General features: G+C 41.8%; 1 long non-coding RNA gene across 1 annotated transcript in view; it reads left to right on the top strand.

The window, feature by feature from the left end:
- LOC123781953 (uncharacterized) overlaps positions 1-17,245 on the top strand; it is a 145,893-nt gene that overhangs the window by 104,736 nt on the left and 23,912 nt on the right. The window lies entirely within an intron of this gene.

Raw genomic sequence — 17,245 nt, 5'->3', positions numbered from 1 at the left:
TCAGAATGATCACTTCCCCGCGCTTTGCAGGCATGTCTGAAGTGGCAGTGACCTATTAGCCCATGCGTCATTTTACATCAGTGTGTGGGAGTTTGGGTTTATAGGAGTTAACCTGGAGCAAAATACTTCTTGTATTATATACAGCAGGACCAGGGTAGGGAAAACTTGGTGGTTCCATCTGAGAAGACTGGAGTGAAGTCACCTCTTCTAGAACTATTGTGCAAAGATTTTCCTTGTAGCTCCCGATCTGTAGAGCTCCATTGGATTTTAAAAGAAATGGTGGATTTTTGTTGGTTGGTTGGTAAAAATGATACATGCTTGTTATGAGAAAATACTGAAGTAATACATGAAAGTATAAGAAAAAAGATTCTACCACACAATCATTGGTTAATCAGTGAACATTATTTCAGATACTCTCTATCTGTACATATTGGTAGACATAGGGACGACTAGAATAATTTTAGAAAAATGAGCTCATACGGTTTATTCTATTTTAGAAGAGTTAAATTTTAAAAATTTAGATGATAAGCTGAAATGAATTCACTTTAGTTACATGTTTTCTATAGGATTTTTAGACTTTCATCGCATTCTTTTTACAATTTTTAATGAGAATAAAATGACCTGTATATTTGTGAAATCACAGAGCTGGAAAGAAGGGCAAGAACGGGTCATTCGTTGCAGCTGTCTGCTTCTAGGAAGGTCCACCACAAATTGCTGAGCTTATTTTTAAACTAATTTTTAAAGAACTCAAGGGATAAAGGGTCAATCACCTTCTTAAAAGATGCCCAACATTTACTCACCGTTTTGGCCAATGAGCATTTCACCTATGATCCGGTTTCATAATTTTTTTTTTGCATTTCTATGGCGTTCAAACTGTTTCTAAATTATTCTTCTTTGCATGACTTTACAGCTAAAAGATTTGCAATCTTCGTATTTGGTTCATCTTTCTGATAAATTGAGATGTCGTCACTAAAGGGGATGGATATTTTGCAGGAGAGCTTGGGCAGCGAGTGAACGAAGGGGATTGCACGTGGGCATATCGGGGATCAGAAGGGAGCCCTGGCAGCCGTTGGCTGTCATTTACTGGGAGCACAGCATGTGTATGCCTTTTCAAGACCATCATTCCATCACTGAGACAGTCCCTAGGCACCCTTTTCTTTAGAGTGAGAGAAGTATGGCAAGAACAATCCCCAAATAGATTTTTGACTCTGCATGGCATTTCAGAACAGATGAGTAGTAGATCTTCCGGCAAAACTGCTATGTCATCATCCTGTGATTTGGAGGGCTACGCAACAAGATGAGACATTTATAGAAATAAAACACAGTGCCTGCTCTGTGGCCAGGTCAGACATTCTGTAAGTTCCTAAGTTTATCAAACTGTGGCCAAATAAAAATTAGATTTTTTTCATATTTTGATTTTTCCAGGAAAAAGGGGCCAACAGGTAGAAGGTTTAAGTGAAGAAGTGTTCAGTATAGTGTTCCAGGTTAGGAGGGGAAGGCAAGTCAACTTAAGGTGCTTCCAAATAATATGTGTATGTATTGACGGACGTACAAGGAAAAATAGTAAAAACACGCACAGGCCAAAAGAATTTCGAGATCATAGAAGGAAGTTTTCTCAAATGGTAGGTGATGAGACAACTGTGTTGGAAACTCTTCTTGATCTGATTTTGAAAAGCAGGAAAGAACGAGATGCGGATGCAGAAGTAGACAGAGCCTCAAAGGGACCACAAACAAAGAGCACATGTGGCCTTATGGGCAGAGTTAGGAAATTTGAAGAAAGAGTGCAGAATAAGGAATGAGAAAGCAGATTTCAATTCAATAAAATCTGGCCGTAAGTATTTATTAGGGTCTTCCTCTGTATTTGCATATTCCTGAACAATTTGAATATATAAGAACATAAGAAGCGAGGGGCGCCTGGGTGGCTCAGTCGTTAAGCGTCTGCCTTCGGCTCGGACGTGATCCCGGCGTTCTGGGATCGAGCCCCACATCAGGCTTCTCTGCTGGGAGCCTGCTTCTTCCTCTCCCACTCCCCCTGCTTGTCTCTCTCTCGCTGGCTGTCTCTCTCTCTGTCAAATAAATAAATAAAATCTTAAAAAAAAAAAAAGAGCATAAGAAGCGAAAGACACTTCTGCCGCGTTTACTACACGTCAACCAACTGCCTGATTACCCCAGCACTGAATGGGAAGGAAGCTGAAAGGCCCAGGCTCTGGCCTGCTCACCTGTAAGTCCTCAACACTATTTTCAGTTTATAGAGGGCTGTGGCGGGCCCTCCGTAAATGTTTATTAACCTTGGTCTTGGGAAGTTGCACTACTGCTCTATGGATTGCGTCGAATAGACTGCGTGAGATACAGATGAGAAGAAAAAGGAAGATGATGGTGGCTGGGTCTGGTTAAAAAAACAAGCTCTCTAATGGAGTGGATACTTGAGGGAGTCTCGTGGTTGAGAGGGAGCAAAAGGTCCCAGGTAATGGAGTCAGAAAGAATGGCTGGAAAGGAAAAAGAAATCCTGTAGGAGTTCCCAAATTCTGGATTTTGCTGATCGCATCCCCATGGTGTTTTGTTTTGTTTTTAACATGTTCCCCCGACCCCTGTATTTCTTGTAAGGTAGTAGTTTGATCTATAGGCTTTATTAGATTCATGTCTGACATTTTTGGCAAGAATGCTTCCCGAAGAATGTTGTGTTCTTATTGTTCACGCTGTAACAAAACTCCTTACATCGGCCTTGCTTTGCCTTTGGTGCTCAAGCTCTTGTAGCTTCCGTGTCCCTGGGGAGAATTTCCCAGGTGAAAACAAGACAATGCCTCATTCTAAGCTGAGATTTTTCATTTGGAATTGGTAGATTTCAGGAAGCTAGTAAACATCTCTGAAAGTGTGCAAAATTGTCTCTGTGTGTTCGTATGTTCACTCTTCTGGGAGGAAGTTAAGCTTTCATTAAGTGTCAAAGGAGCATAAAAATAGAAAAAGTTAGGATCCAATGGTGTAAAACTTTAAAGGTTCATTCTCTCACTGGCCTTCAGTTCCTGGTAAGATGCGTAGGATTTTCATGTTCTGTAGGGGCACAACACTGGACTTCAGAATGAACCGTATTTATCACCTGTCTCATACCCACCACTTTATAGACAGGGAAATAAAGAAGGGAAGTACTTTGAGCAAAGGCCCTTGGCTAGTTCGTAGCGGAGTTAGGACTAACAGAAGGATTCCATGACATTGTTGTAGAGCTCCTTATCCTCTCTACTTTATTACTATTTTTTAAAATCATGAAGCTGATGCTTTGGGTTCACTAACGTTTTTGCACTTGTGGGATGTTGATTTATATATTTGTTCACTTACAAATAGCCAGCTATGTTTAAAATGTTTCTGTTCCTTTTTTCTCCTCCCCTTAAACTATGCATCTTGTCTCTGATTCCATTGCGATTTAAACTCCATAGCCACACATAATTAGGGTTAAAATCCTCCAATTTAATTTACTTAATTATTAATTTTATTGGGAGTTTCCTTTTGAGGTGCTCTGGACTAGACCGATAAGACACAGTTCCTGTCTTCAAGCAGCCTTCAGTCTATGGATATGAAGGTTTCGTTTTGTTTTTTGCCAGTGACGCAAACTGCTGGGGGCGCATAGGAGCAGTTACTGACCTTTACCCATTTAGTCCTTGAATTCAGAGCTTCCGGAGCTCAGGGAGACATGGCAGTTCAGCATTATCACCAACAGAGAAAGCCACGTTTTCCTCGTTGTCGGGATCTTTTCACCTGGTAGCGATGAAGTCATCCTCATTTGAGTGACAGATTTGTCATTCAGTCCCTCATTGTGGAGCTTGGGGAGAATGGGTCGGCCTACCCCGTGATACTGGGAGTTCAGTCTCATTTGTCACTATCACTTTTAAAAAAGGAGGCCCATCCCCTCCCTTTTCCCAGTTTCCTTTTCCAGCTGCCTCTGAACCTCTCTGAGAAGGTCAGAGATGTTCCAGCCAGATAGCTTCTTCTTTTTTTTTTTTTTTAAAGATTTTATTTATTCATTCGACAGAGAGAGAGACAGCCAGCGAGAGAGGGAACACAAGCAGGGGGAGTGGGAGAGCAAAAGGCAGGCTCCCAGCGGAGGAGCCTGATGTGGGGCTCGATCCCAGAACTCCGGGATCACGTCCTGAGCTGAAGGCAGATGCTTAACGACTGAGCCACCCAGGCGCCCCCAGATAGCTTCTTTGAAAGGAGTGCCAGGACAATCCAGGCTAAGCCTGGCTTTGGAAGGTTCCCCAAGCCCTTCTGCCCTGCCTTTGGCATGCCTCCAGGTCTGTTGAAGTGATTTTGTTCATTTAAGGCTGCAGAAGACAAACAGATCCCACCAGTGGGTGGGGAGTGCTGGTGCAAGACTGAAACGATTTCATTTTTTTCTCCTTTTTATCATCTTAATGTGGTGAACATGATAGGTAACAGATAAATCCCTATACAAAGGTTGCTGTCACTGATAATCCTTGAATTAACCTGCACATTAGCTTTGGTGCTCGTGGGCGTTCCTTCCTTTTGCCACTTAAGGAGATGTCTTGAGTAACTGTGATGTTGGTTTGCCGAGCCGTCATGTCATGCAGTTTGCTGAAGGCTGTCTTGGTGGCTTTTACCTCTAGTCCAGTGTAGTGCGTGTTGGGACATGGTCGGTGTATGGAAGGCTGTGGGAAGGTCCTCGTGCTCTAGGATTCTGTCCACTTGACAGTTGTGGGTGCCTGAAATCCAACCATTTATTTGTTTGGTTTACCAAAACAGGGCTTCCTATTAAAAAAACAAAACAACCCGTAATGTATTGTTCACCTTTTTATTCATTCCTTCATCCATTCCTTCAACAATTATTTATTGAATGCCTACTCTAAGTGATTGGAGCGGAGAGAGCAAGGGGAATGGGGATGAGATGAAGTTGGATACACACGGGCTATCCTGTGTGGGGATGTTCCGGGCTTTCCCAACCCTGAGTATTTTGATCTTAAACATAAGAGTTTCCTACAGAAAGATTTTAAGTGGGGGAGTGTCGTGCCATGATCACATTTGTGTTTTAAAAAGATAACCCCGGCTGCCTTGTGGGAGATGCATGAGAGTGAGAGTAACTGTGTGGGGGTCCGCTGGGAGGCTCCGCATCCATCCAGAAGAGAGACGATGGTGGTTTGCTCATTATTGTTTTCTAACAGAATGATTTGGTGAAACACACAGGGTATTTGAGGAGTAGCACCGTGTTGGTCTTCCGCCATGACAAAGAAGACGTCATAAAATTCAGTTTGGTTTTGATCCTGTGACGTCCACAACACGCATGTGCTGTGTTGACCTTTTCTACAGGCTAATGTCATGAGCACAGTGTTGAGTACGCTGTCTTAGGCTGTACGTGTTTGATATGTGTTCTAATCAGTCTGCTTGTAGACGGGAAGTAGACTCATCCTAGAGCTGGCTCAAGTGTTCTTTTGTTCAAGGCTATTAACCTGTTTTATGGACAAGTAACTACTATGATGGACTCTCTGTTACAGATAAAAGAATTTGCACAGTAAAAGGAGATAGATTTGCCTGAGGTTGTCCAGTGGCAGTGGCACAGGGGCCCGGGGGCCCGTTCCCTACTTAACCACTGGGTTCAAATTTCATCCATGTATTTACCGTGACTTCATGTGTGTTTATAGTGCTTTGCAGATTTATTTCTAGGTTGTTCCTCTTAATATTTGTGGGTGATCTTCTTACCTATTTTCTTGCTTATTACTATTTATGGCTTGGCTTTTGGTTTGGGAAAATTGGATTTATTCTTTCCCCATTCTCTCCTTTCTTTTGATTAGGAATGATTGCTTTTTCTTTTCTTTTTTTTTTTTAAGATTTTATTTATTTACTTGAGAGACAGAGAGAGTGAGAGAAACAGAACAAGCAAGGGAAAGGGGCAGAGGGAGAGGGAGAATCAGACTCCCTGATGAGCAGGGCTCGATCCCAGGACCCCAGGACCATAGCCTGAGCTGAAGGCAGGCGCTTAACCGACTGAGCCACCCAGGCGCCCCAGGAATGATTGCATTTTCTATGCTTCTAGTTTCAAAGAATTCCCTACCCCTTTTAATAATCATCCTGATAGGGAAGCCTGGGTGGCTCAGTCAGTTAAGTGGCTGCCTTCAGCTCAGGTCATAATCCCAGGGTCCTGGAATCGAGTCCCACATCGGGCTCCTTCCTCAGAGGGGAGCCTGCTTCTCCCTCTGCCTGCCACTCCTCCTGCTTGTGCTCTCTCTGTCTCTTTCTCTCTCTGATAAATAAATTAAATAAATAAATAAATAAATAAATAAATAAATAAATAAATAAATAAAATCTTAAACAAAAATCACCCTGATGGTGCTGTACCTTTTCCATATCTTTGTTACAGTGTGGATTCGTGGAAGGGACTTTGGCCTGAGGGCTAAAGACCCCGCTCTGCTATCAACACACTGGGTCATCTTAATCTTTTGGTCTCAATTTTCTTATCATTAAAATGGGACGAACTATCTTCCCTGTAATGAATAGGGCTGTTGTGGGGAGTGAATGAGATAATGTACATAAATGAGCTGTATAATCTGTATGTAATGTCCATACATGAACTATGTAATCTGCATGCTATGTACACATACCAAGTATGTAATCTGCATACGGTATACATACATGAGCTGTGTAATCGGCATATAATGTACTCACATGAGCTGTGTAATCTGTAAGCTTCAGTGTGCAGTTGAGGGTAGAGGATAGTCACGATTGTAAACACTCCTAGTCTGCCCTGCAGCCCCAATCCCACAGGTCTCAAGAGAGAGGAGACCAATGAAGTTGTCAGGAGGTCACAAGGGCTCAATAAAAAAGCCTCGCCTAACAGGCATACTTCTGTCCCCAGATGAACTCAGACATAAACATTAATTGTAAGAGTTAACATTTTATAGATACAGTCCACATGAAGGTTCGTCTACATTTATGCTGATGAATGTTCTAGTTACCAGCTTCAAGTTCAGATTTTGATTCTGCCATCTACTGCCTCAATTTCCACAAATGCGAACGGAGCTTAATACTTTTATGGATAGGGCTTATTGTGGGGATTAAATTAGATAATTCATGCACTGCACGTAAAAAGTGCTCAGTGGTGCTTATTAAAATGTGTGTGTGTGTGTGTGTCTGCCTGAGTTAGAATAGTCTATTCTGGTCAGGTAAAATAAGCCTATATCGTTCTGTGTTCTGGCTTCAGACAGTTTGCTGGGAAGTTATATATATTTTTTATAGATTGCTCTAAACTTATACACTATTTCAGTATCCTTAGTGTCTTTTAAATTCTCACTTTTCACTTAATTATATCTCAATTCCTTTGTTATATTTTATTCTTACTCCTACTATGTGATCTGTTTAAAATTATTTCTATTTTAGGATGGACACTTTTTCCACTCCGAGGAGGTTACCAGAGCATTCTGTATCTTATACTGTGTTATAATAACTGGGGTTTAAGGTAGCATAAAGCACAGTGAACCAGTCTTACAGTTCTTCTCTAGGAAGGCTTGAATTTATCCAGTTTCCTTTGAGCAAGCGAAAGCCATTCCCAAACACCTTTTGTTAGATCTCACTCCCATTCTTTCTTTCCATCTCTGTCTCTCTCATTTCTCCCATGGACCATGACTCTTTCTCTCCCCTTTGTTCTCTCCACTCTCTCCCAGAGTGAGAGGAACGGTCAGGAGAGTGGCCAGATTGGCTGGAGGGACAGGATCATTCCAGCTAGTTGTCCTTTTTCTTTAATACTGAAATTATAACAGTCAATTAGGGAATAAATTCTTACAAAATGTATGTTGGTTAAAAAAAGAAGAGACAGTTTTGCATGTTGGTTGAAAGTGGAGGGTCTGAAGTCACACAGTCCTGGATTTGAATACTGGCTCTGACACTAACTGCCCATGAGACTCTGGTAAGTTATGACTGTCTCTTGCCCAAGGCTCCTCAAAGATGAGTGGGTGTGTAGGAAATGCACATAGAGAACACTGAACACTGTTTGGCACATTGGAAGTACTCAGTAAATGTTAATTGTTGTTATTGTTGCTATAAAAAGGTGACCCCAGAAGGTTATGGAGTATGTTTACATCTTCAAACTATTAGTTAAGGTATAAGCCTAAGTATACACTATCTTTACATCACTTGTGTTCCCTGAGGCTTGACATACAACATGGAAATTTGATTGGTTGGTAGATTTAAATACTCATGACTTTGTTACCATATGCACCAAGCTCCAGTTTGGGTCTTGGTGTTTTATGGAGATAATACATGAGACCTCTCTTTTGCTGGTTTTCTTTTGGTTTGTAGGAGAGTGTGACAGGCAGAATACCACCCTCCCCCCAGCGTGTCTGTCTCCTAATATCTAGAACCCTGTGAATATGTTATGGTACGTGGCAATGGGGAGTTAATGTTGCAGAGTTAAGGTTGCTAATAAGCTGGCCTTAAAAGGCAGAGATTATCTTGAATGATTCAGGTGGGGCTGTGTCTTTAGAAATGGAAGAGGAGGTAGAAGAAAGTCCACATCAGGGAAGGAATGTGGTGAAGGCAGAGTCAGAGTGATGAGGTTGCTGGCTTCGAAGGTGGAAGGGGAACCCAAGCCAAGGAATGTGGGAGGCTGGAAGAGGCAAGAAAAGCTTCTCCTCCAGGACCTCCAGGAAGGAGCCCAGTTCTGCCAACACCTTGTTTTAGCTCAGTGGGACCTGTGTCAGACTTCTGAAATAAAATGGTGAATTTGTGTTGTTTTGAGCCACTCAGTTTGTGCTAATTTGTTACAGTGGCAATAGCAGATTGATACAGCAAGTGTGTGTGTGTGTGTGTGTGTGAGAGAGAGAGTAAGGGAGAGAGAGAACTCTAGTGATGGATTTTTGCTGAAGAATAAATTGAGGTGGCTAGGATATTGTCCATGTCATTTATAAAACATATATTTTCACATGTATCATATGGATTTTAATTGTTAGCATAATAGCAAAGATGTTTGTAGTACCTATTTCATAAACTCTATCCAAATTACGGGCAGATTTAATTTGCAAGTTACCGTATATTATATATCTCACAAAATTAAGGAATTTAAACCACATTTAAACATTTCCTAAATGATTTTTATTGAAAAGTGTAAACCGGGGCTTTTCTTGAAGAGCTAGGGCATACGTGGGTATCATCATTGGGGTGGATGTGAATATTTGTTTTTCAGTTACAACCTGAGACTGTCTCCCATGTGATCTCCTCTGGCCACAGCTCCTGAACTGCTCTGTGGACCTTCCTCTCAGAGAGAGCTACCCGAACCACAGGTGTGGTTATCACTAATTGCTGTTTACTGTGCAGGCGTCGTATCAGTCATGTGAAGAGGTGGGGCTATAGCTGTGGTGCTGGACATGGAGCCTGCAGTCCGTTCCCACCAAACATTCTGTTCTGTTCGGAGAGCTGCAAATGCCCTCTTGTCTTATCTCACTCGCGGCCACAAGAGCATACCTATTTTCTTCCTTCTTCCTTCTTATTTTGTCTGTGTTGTCCAGGACCTCCCCTGAATTTGCCAAAAATAGCATCTTCTAGTTTTACTATCTAAACCTAGTACATTTGATTTCACTTCTGAGTGCCCCCCCCATAATTTGTAGCCTGTATCAAAAGAGATTCGGGGGGGGGGGATTTTTAACATCCTATCCTGTCACTCTATATCCTATTAGTCTTAGGGTCACAGCCAGAAAGTCGCCTGCAGCTTCGGCAGTCCATGACCGATGTTGAAGCTACAGGTCATCTGTTGGAAACACGACCTTGTGCTCGCCATGACTATGAACAGAGTTGGAAATGCGATCTACGTTTTCCTGATGCTTCTCCAAATCAAAACCTCTTGGTTTTACGTCTAGTATGGTGCTGTGCCGTTCCATGCCAGTCCTCAAACAGTAAACTTCACATGAACTTGACCACCTAACTCCTGTATTGGGAATGAGAGGAGATGGAAGTGCCATCTAGTTGGGCTGTCTGGTCTCTGAGAAAGGGCTTCGCAGGGTGATGCTCCCTTGTGCCGTCACTGGTCTGAGTCTCTTCTTAGGCTGGTGAGTTCAAAGCGCCATTTTATTAGTGCACCAGAATGAAAGGGATTCTCAGGAGCCAACTCACAGGAGCCTAATTCATAGGTGCCGGATGAACGAGCCAGAATGCAAACTTATTAATTTAACATTGAGAGATGATCCATTCTGCAACCATGAAATTCCCATCTGTGTTGTATCTGAGTATTAGAGAGACCAGACTGTGATATGGAAGTTGTTTGGTAAAAATGGAACCAGAAGAGAGATGTGGGGTCTTAAGGAACGTGGCCTGAGGAACTGCCCCGACTCTCCCTGCGCTCATGTGATCGCATGCAGCCTCGCTCCTTCCTGGATTGGGCTGAGTATAAACACCGTCGAGTTGCTTTTTGGGCTCACCTTCTTCGGAACTCCATGACAAGCACATTTCCTTAACTGTTTGGGCCTTTGATTGGGCTACAGATATATGGTCAACTTTGAGTGATTAGAACCAGGACATTGAGAGTATGGAAGACACGAATTTGTTCAAATTTTAACCTGACCCTTTACTAACTGTGTGATGCTGAGCAAGTTAGTTAACTTCTGTAAGCCTTGGTTCACTTATTAGTGAAGTGGGACTGATAATAGCATCGTAAGGTTGTTGTGAGGATTGAGCAAGAAAACTCAGGTAAAGCACTGGGCACCGTGTCTGAGGTGGAACCTTCAACTGATTTTTAGCTGACTAGAAGCAGCGTTACTCTTTCTGCATGTTGACCACAGGAGGCACTGTGGATTCTGCATGGATCTCAGCACTTTGATTGCATCTTGATTGTTCTGTGTTAACTGGGACAGGTTTTTTTGGAGGCTTCCTGCTGCTTTCTCTGTTGAGCCCATAACCTGACTCCAGGGAACATCAGGTACAGGAGAGACAAGGGCAGCAGAATCTGTTCTCAGAGAAGGGCCACCAACCAGTACAACCTGGGCTACCCTGACATGTCCAATCTCCCCCAAAATGATCCTGTTTATAGGGCTGGTTTCACACTGTTTTCCCTCCTCCTAGTGGGCAATCTTCTTCTTGTTGGCTGCCAAAGAGTATGAAGGTTTATATATTATGGGGAGGTCCTTTCCAACTGAGTTCCGTAACATTCCAGAAAATAGAAGAGTTGGGCCTACGTGTGGTAGTCATTTCCCTATGTGTATGTATATCAAAACATCTTAAATAGATATAATTTTTACTTAAAAAATAAATAGTAAAATAAAAAAAGAAAGGTTCCATCCTTGATCTGGTGCTTTCATTGAGTTATTGGGTTGACTTTGCTTGACGATGTCGTTGTCAGCTCCAGTGAAACATTTCATTAGCTTGAGTGTGACTGTTTGGCAGGCGAATGTAAGTGTCTCAGAGCAACAATGAAATCATACTCAATGATACTGGGTGCCAGGCATGCCTAAGAGCTTTGCATGCATTCATTAACGTGATCATCTCAACCCTATGAAGCAGATGCTATCAATAGCCCCATTTTAAAGAAGAGGAAGTGAAGATACAGAGGTTCAGTAACTTGCCCAAGATCTCACAGTAGGTGTCAGGGCTGAGAATCAGACCCAGCTGGTCTGGCTTCACAAATCTTCTAAATCAGCATGTGATTATGCTTCTTGGCTCAGAGTGGCCAATGTTATCTTCTGGCTTTTTCTAATGCCTTGGTAGGCACAACTTGTACAGAATTTTCACCTCATTCTCCTTTTCTCCCTCAAGTTGCAGAGTTCTCTTAAATGGGCTGTGATTTTTATTTGCCTTCCACTGTGAGACTTCTCTCTGCACCCACAAAAGCTATGCTGGGAGGTGGGGGAGGAGGTCTCTCAGAGAGTGGCAGCGATGGAGGAGGGCACAGTTATGTTTTTCTGATGGGCCAGTGGCAAATGAGCTGAAAATACTTATGAAAGAGAAGATCTTTCTATCCTTACAAATTGGGAATAGGCCATTCTCTATAACCAACTATATGGATTTGGAGAAATTCTGTCCAAAATGTGGTCTCTCTAGGTCTTCTGGTTTAGTGGAGTTGTGTTGCTTCTCCAAGAGCCACAGATATCAAGTAGTAAGTACTGTCCCCTCCAGGGTAACTCTCAAGAACTTGCTGGGCCCATTAGGCCACAATGAGCTATAAAGCAGAGAGTTTTACCCCTGGCTTAGAAGAAGTCCTTTTAATTTTTTTTCTTTGTAGAAAGAGACAAAGAAGGGAGCCACAAACCTGCTTTCTTTCTAGGACATAGTAAGATAAACTTTAATTTCAGGTGTTTTCTTCAGGTACCACCAATATGTCCACCTTGATTCTTATGTTGTTCCAGACAGAGAGGGAGGAGAGAGAGAGGGAGGGGAGAGAAAAGGGAAAGGGTAGGAACAGCAAAAAAGCATGTTCAGAAACTCTGCTACTGGTGGTACCTTAACTGGAACATTTAGAAACATTGGTATGTTACATATTTTCTTATGTGCATGTAAGTGGTGGCCTGTGGCTTAAAAGCATCATCTGAGAAAACCCTCCAAATATAATGCTCAACCTGAAATGATCATTTGACTACATAAACCTTTCCAATGTTGCCAAATGGGGTTGGTTGTTCGCATTTGAACTGGGTGCGTGGGTTGTTCCCATGAAGCTTGTGAATCATTTGTGAACACACCAGATATTTCCAGCTAGCCAACCAGCCAAAGGATTCATTTCCTATAAAGACATTTGATTACAGTGTTGAAACAGTACATTCCAGGCTTGCTTGCATTGATACCAAGCATGGGGTTGTGTCATGGATGCTGGTTGCCTCAGCCTACAAATTCTTCCTAGTGTGGATGGTGCTCTTCCCTTCTCTTCTGGGACACTTTCTGTTTCTCCTGAATTTTAATCTCTTTCTCTGTCCTTATTTGGGGATGGCACTTGCTTTTACATTTTTTTTTATTATCAGAACTTGCATTTTAAGTCAAAGTGGACAGAATTAGAATAGATCTACTCAGGCAATGAGTAGAATACTTTTCTCCATCATTTGATAAATGGAAATTATGGGAATTAATAAGAACATACAATCATTAGCTTCTTAAGAACTTAAAGATCTTATCAATAGCATCTAATTTCCTTTTTAAAAAAGACATCAGAGAGAGAAGGAATTGGAGGATGTTATCTCTGGTGTTATTTCCTATTTACAGATGCAGAAAGCAAGACATAATAAGGTGAGTAACACCAGGGATTGTAAGAGAAGCTGAAGATATTAGATCAGAAAAATCTCTGGGGGGCGCCTGGGTGACACAGCGGTTAAGCGTCTGCCTTCGGCTCAGGGCGTGATCCCGGCGTTCTGGGATCGAGCCCCACATCAGGCTCCTCCGCTATGAGCCTGCTTCTTCCTCTCCCACTCCCCCTGTTTGTGTTCCCTCTCTCGCTGGCTGTCTCTATCTCTGTCAAATAAATAAATAAAATCTTAAAAAAAGAAAAGAAAAGAAAAATCTCGGTCCAAGAGCAGAGAAGTCAAATGATGGTCCTAAGAACTAGTATGGAAGGTCACTGCCTGCTGGTCCAGGGTTGTTTTCCATCAGACCCAGTTTCAGCACTGTCTACTCCAGATGTGATGGGGAATGAGAAGTAGAAGGAAGAGCACTGGATTCTCTCACTGACTGTGCAGTCATGGACCAGTCCCCTTTCTCTCTCAGTTTCTTCCCCTCTGATACAAAAAAGTCTATTAGATGCCATCAAAAATCTTTCTAATTTTCAAAGAGATATTAGCACTCCCATGTTCATTGAGGCATTAGTCACAATAGCCAAGAGGAGGAAACAATCTAAATGGATTGTTTGATGATCAATGGATAGAAAGGAATGTGCAATACATATGTATGTATGTATGTATACATGTATGTGTGCACACACACATACACATGTAATGGAATATTATTCAGCATTTAAGAAGGAGGACATCTTGCAATGTGTGACAACATGAATGAAACTTGAGGACATTATACTAGTGAAATAAGTCAGTCATAGAAAAACAAATAATGCATGATTCCATTTATATGAGATATGATATGATTCCACTTAAAGAGACATGAGATATATCTAAAATAGTCAAACTCTTGGAAGCAAAGAATAGAAAGGTGGTTGCCATGGAAGGAGGTTGCTTGGGGGGAGGGTAAAGGGAGGGTTGCTAATCAAAGGGTATAAAATAAGTTCTAGAGACCTGCTGGACAACGTTGTGCCTATAGCTAACAATACTGTATTGTTCACTTAAAAATCTATTAAAAGAGTCGATCTCATGTTAAGCATTCTTACCACAATAACACAAAGTTAAAAAATAAAACTCGGTCTATGAATTTATGAACAAAAAGAATGACCAATGCTAATATCATAGACTCCTTAGATGGTCTCTCACTAGAAGTGACAAGCAGGCTAGAGAATAGTTCTTTGAAGAGTTGAAAAAATAATCTCTTGCTACTGTGAATTGTTTCCATTCTTGGACACTAATTATAGAATGTATCCGGTGCTATGTTAACCTTCTTAAGGAAATCAAAGTACTTAACATTCAATCTTATTGTGTGACCCTGGGTGAGAGTCACACAATACTCAGTATTCACACAATATTGTCATTGAACTGCTCTATCCATTAGTTCCTTTATCTATTAAATGGGAATATTAGGGGTAACTCCTCCATGGTAATAAAGATTAAATAAATTAGTGATTAAATGAGTTACTTATTAGCTTTTTGATTAACCCTACTTCATAAACAGGTGGATGGATATGTAGAGAAGGAATTGTCTGCAAGCATGGTTATCTATCAAGCTAGTGTCAGGACTTAAATTTAATCCCCTAAGGCAGCAATTCATCCAGATCTTTAAACCAAAAGGCATTTGTCAGTTAGCAAGCAGTGGCTTTTATAATTCAGCACACATGCTTTGGGTGAGAATTTTGTTAAAATGTGGATGCCCAGGTCCCACACCTGGAGATGCTCATGTAGGAGGTCTAGGGTATGGCCCAGTAATCTGAATTTTATAGGTTCCTCAGGGGATTTGGGTATAAGTGGTTTCTGAGTCAACTAGAGAAATCCTGGTGGCAAGTAATGTAAGGGGTTACCACTGATTGAACTCTTGAGAAATTTTCAGGCCACATCTTCTAAATAGAAATTGGTGGAATTGATCCTAGCGGAGGATGGAGAGGTTGTGGGCCATTTATAGGGATTTGGGGGCACTTAATGGTTGAGAGACAAAGGGGAAGAGAGAAGCATGGTTACCCCTGCATTTGGAAGTGTTTAAACCAGCTGTCATATTAAGGTGGAGTCAACATGGAAAAAGACGATATCTAGAGAAAATATATCCTTAAACCTCCCTTGTTTAGAAATATAATTGCGGACCACCAAATGGGTTTTGATACTCTTTCCCTCTCTGAGACAAGCTCTAGCAAACAAAGGCCCTCTTGCTCCTTAGAGTCAATCCTTTTTAAGATTGTGTCTTAGTAGGACTTTATAGACTTCAGAGCAAGGAACCTGGTGTTATAACTGACTTACAGGACTGGGATTCGTAGTCTTTTTGGCTTCAAATATCTATAATTCAGCCTAGTATGGCACATGAGATACTTTGCTTAGAGTGGGAGGAAGAGATCCTATTTTGGGATAAACTGGGAATGGCATTGCCATATCAACCCAAAGTTAGCCTGAGTCCGGCGAGGTTCCTAAACCCTGAATCCTGTTAATCAAAATTCAGAGCAGACTGAGCAACTCTGGCCTTTCTCCAATTGATTTCTCAGTTAGTGTTGACAGTACATATGAGGTCCACTGGGGACCACCACCGAACCAGACACAGAGGAAGAAGTTTGTGAAATGACAAATGCCTGGTTTCCAATTAGGGGACAAAACCTCTCTTCTGCCTGGCCTTGTACAGTTTACACGACCCTTTTACTGTTATTAGTCCATTTAATCCCTCCAGTGCCTAAGGACCTACATTGTTATGTCTCTTTTACTCAAGGTCATACACATAGACTGGGGTGAGACTCTGTCCTAGGGCTTCTGAGTGCGTGCCCTCTGCTCGCACATTTCCATCCTTCAGTCTGAGATGGTATGCTGTGAAGTGCTACCAGCGGTAATCTGGGCCTTCAGATGGGAAGGAAGTTATTGATAGGAAAGAGATCATTCTGGGAGTTCTGCATTCCACTTGCTCAGTATAAGTTGCTACTTGTCTGGAGGAAGTGACTGCTGAGCTGTGAGTTTAATGATGCTTTTGTCTTTGCTGCGGGCACCAGCCATCAACTGATATCTGATACAGACCCTAAGACCTCAGAAATGCTCTACTGAATAGAATTGCGTGGTTGATGGCAGGAAGATCCTGTTCTGTTCTTGTTTCACGCCTCAAAGCTGAGCACTATTAAAACTCCCCAAATCATGAGTGGATAACTACATTTATGAGAAAAGAATTTTGACATGAGATAATAACAGAGTTAAGTCTAGGGCTGTAGTTAAAAGCAAAGCTTATGTAAAAATAACATTTGCATCATGCTCTTCAGTATACCAAGGAGCATGACCTAAACAGTTTCATTTGATCCTCACAACAAACCTGTCAAGTAGCCATGGCCCTCATTTAACAAATAAGGAAATTAAATTTGATGAAGGCTAAATGTTTTGCTCAGCGTCCCAAGAGTCTAGTTTAGGACTTCAGGTCTTTTGACTCCACATTCTGTATTTGATTTATAATTATTTACTAAAATTTCTGGAAATGTCAAATAACTTTGTAGGGATTGACTGAAACCCTCTGCGACCCTGCTGTGAGAAGCTCTGATCATGGTCGATACATACACGGTATCTTCTTACTTGAGAATGTCTCGTGCTTGCAAGCAGCTATTACTCAATGATTACTTTTCTGCAAAGTTTGTGGGGTCAAGTCCATTTCTCTCTGGTGGATAGATCGATGGAGGAACCTAAGCTATGTTTTCATGGTCATCAGTCCCCGGGAGATGGAAGAATAGGGTTATGGAGGGAGAGTTCCGGCTCCAAGTCCCTTGTTAAACAGTCAGAGACAACTCCCATTCCCTAAAGAGTAGAAAGAGAAATAGCAAACATTTAATGAAAGGATCCATGTTATTCCTTCAAAATTCTCCAGGTTCACTCCCTACAACTCTTCCTGATTCTTGATGAAAATATTTGGAGAGCCCAATGGTTACAAAGTTTTGGAGAGCCCAATGGTTACAAAGTTTTGGAGAACATGGACATCTTCAAAAATACCTTGGGGGAATGTAAGGTATGTGAATATG

This window comes from Ursus americanus, chromosome 23, assembly GCF_024610735.1.
Source record: "Ursus americanus isolate L20-20 chromosome 23, mUrsAme1.1.p, whole genome shotgun sequence".
NCBI lineage: Eukaryota > Metazoa > Chordata > Mammalia > Carnivora > Ursidae > Ursus > Ursus americanus.
This window is presented reverse-complemented; position numbering and strand designations above follow the sequence as displayed.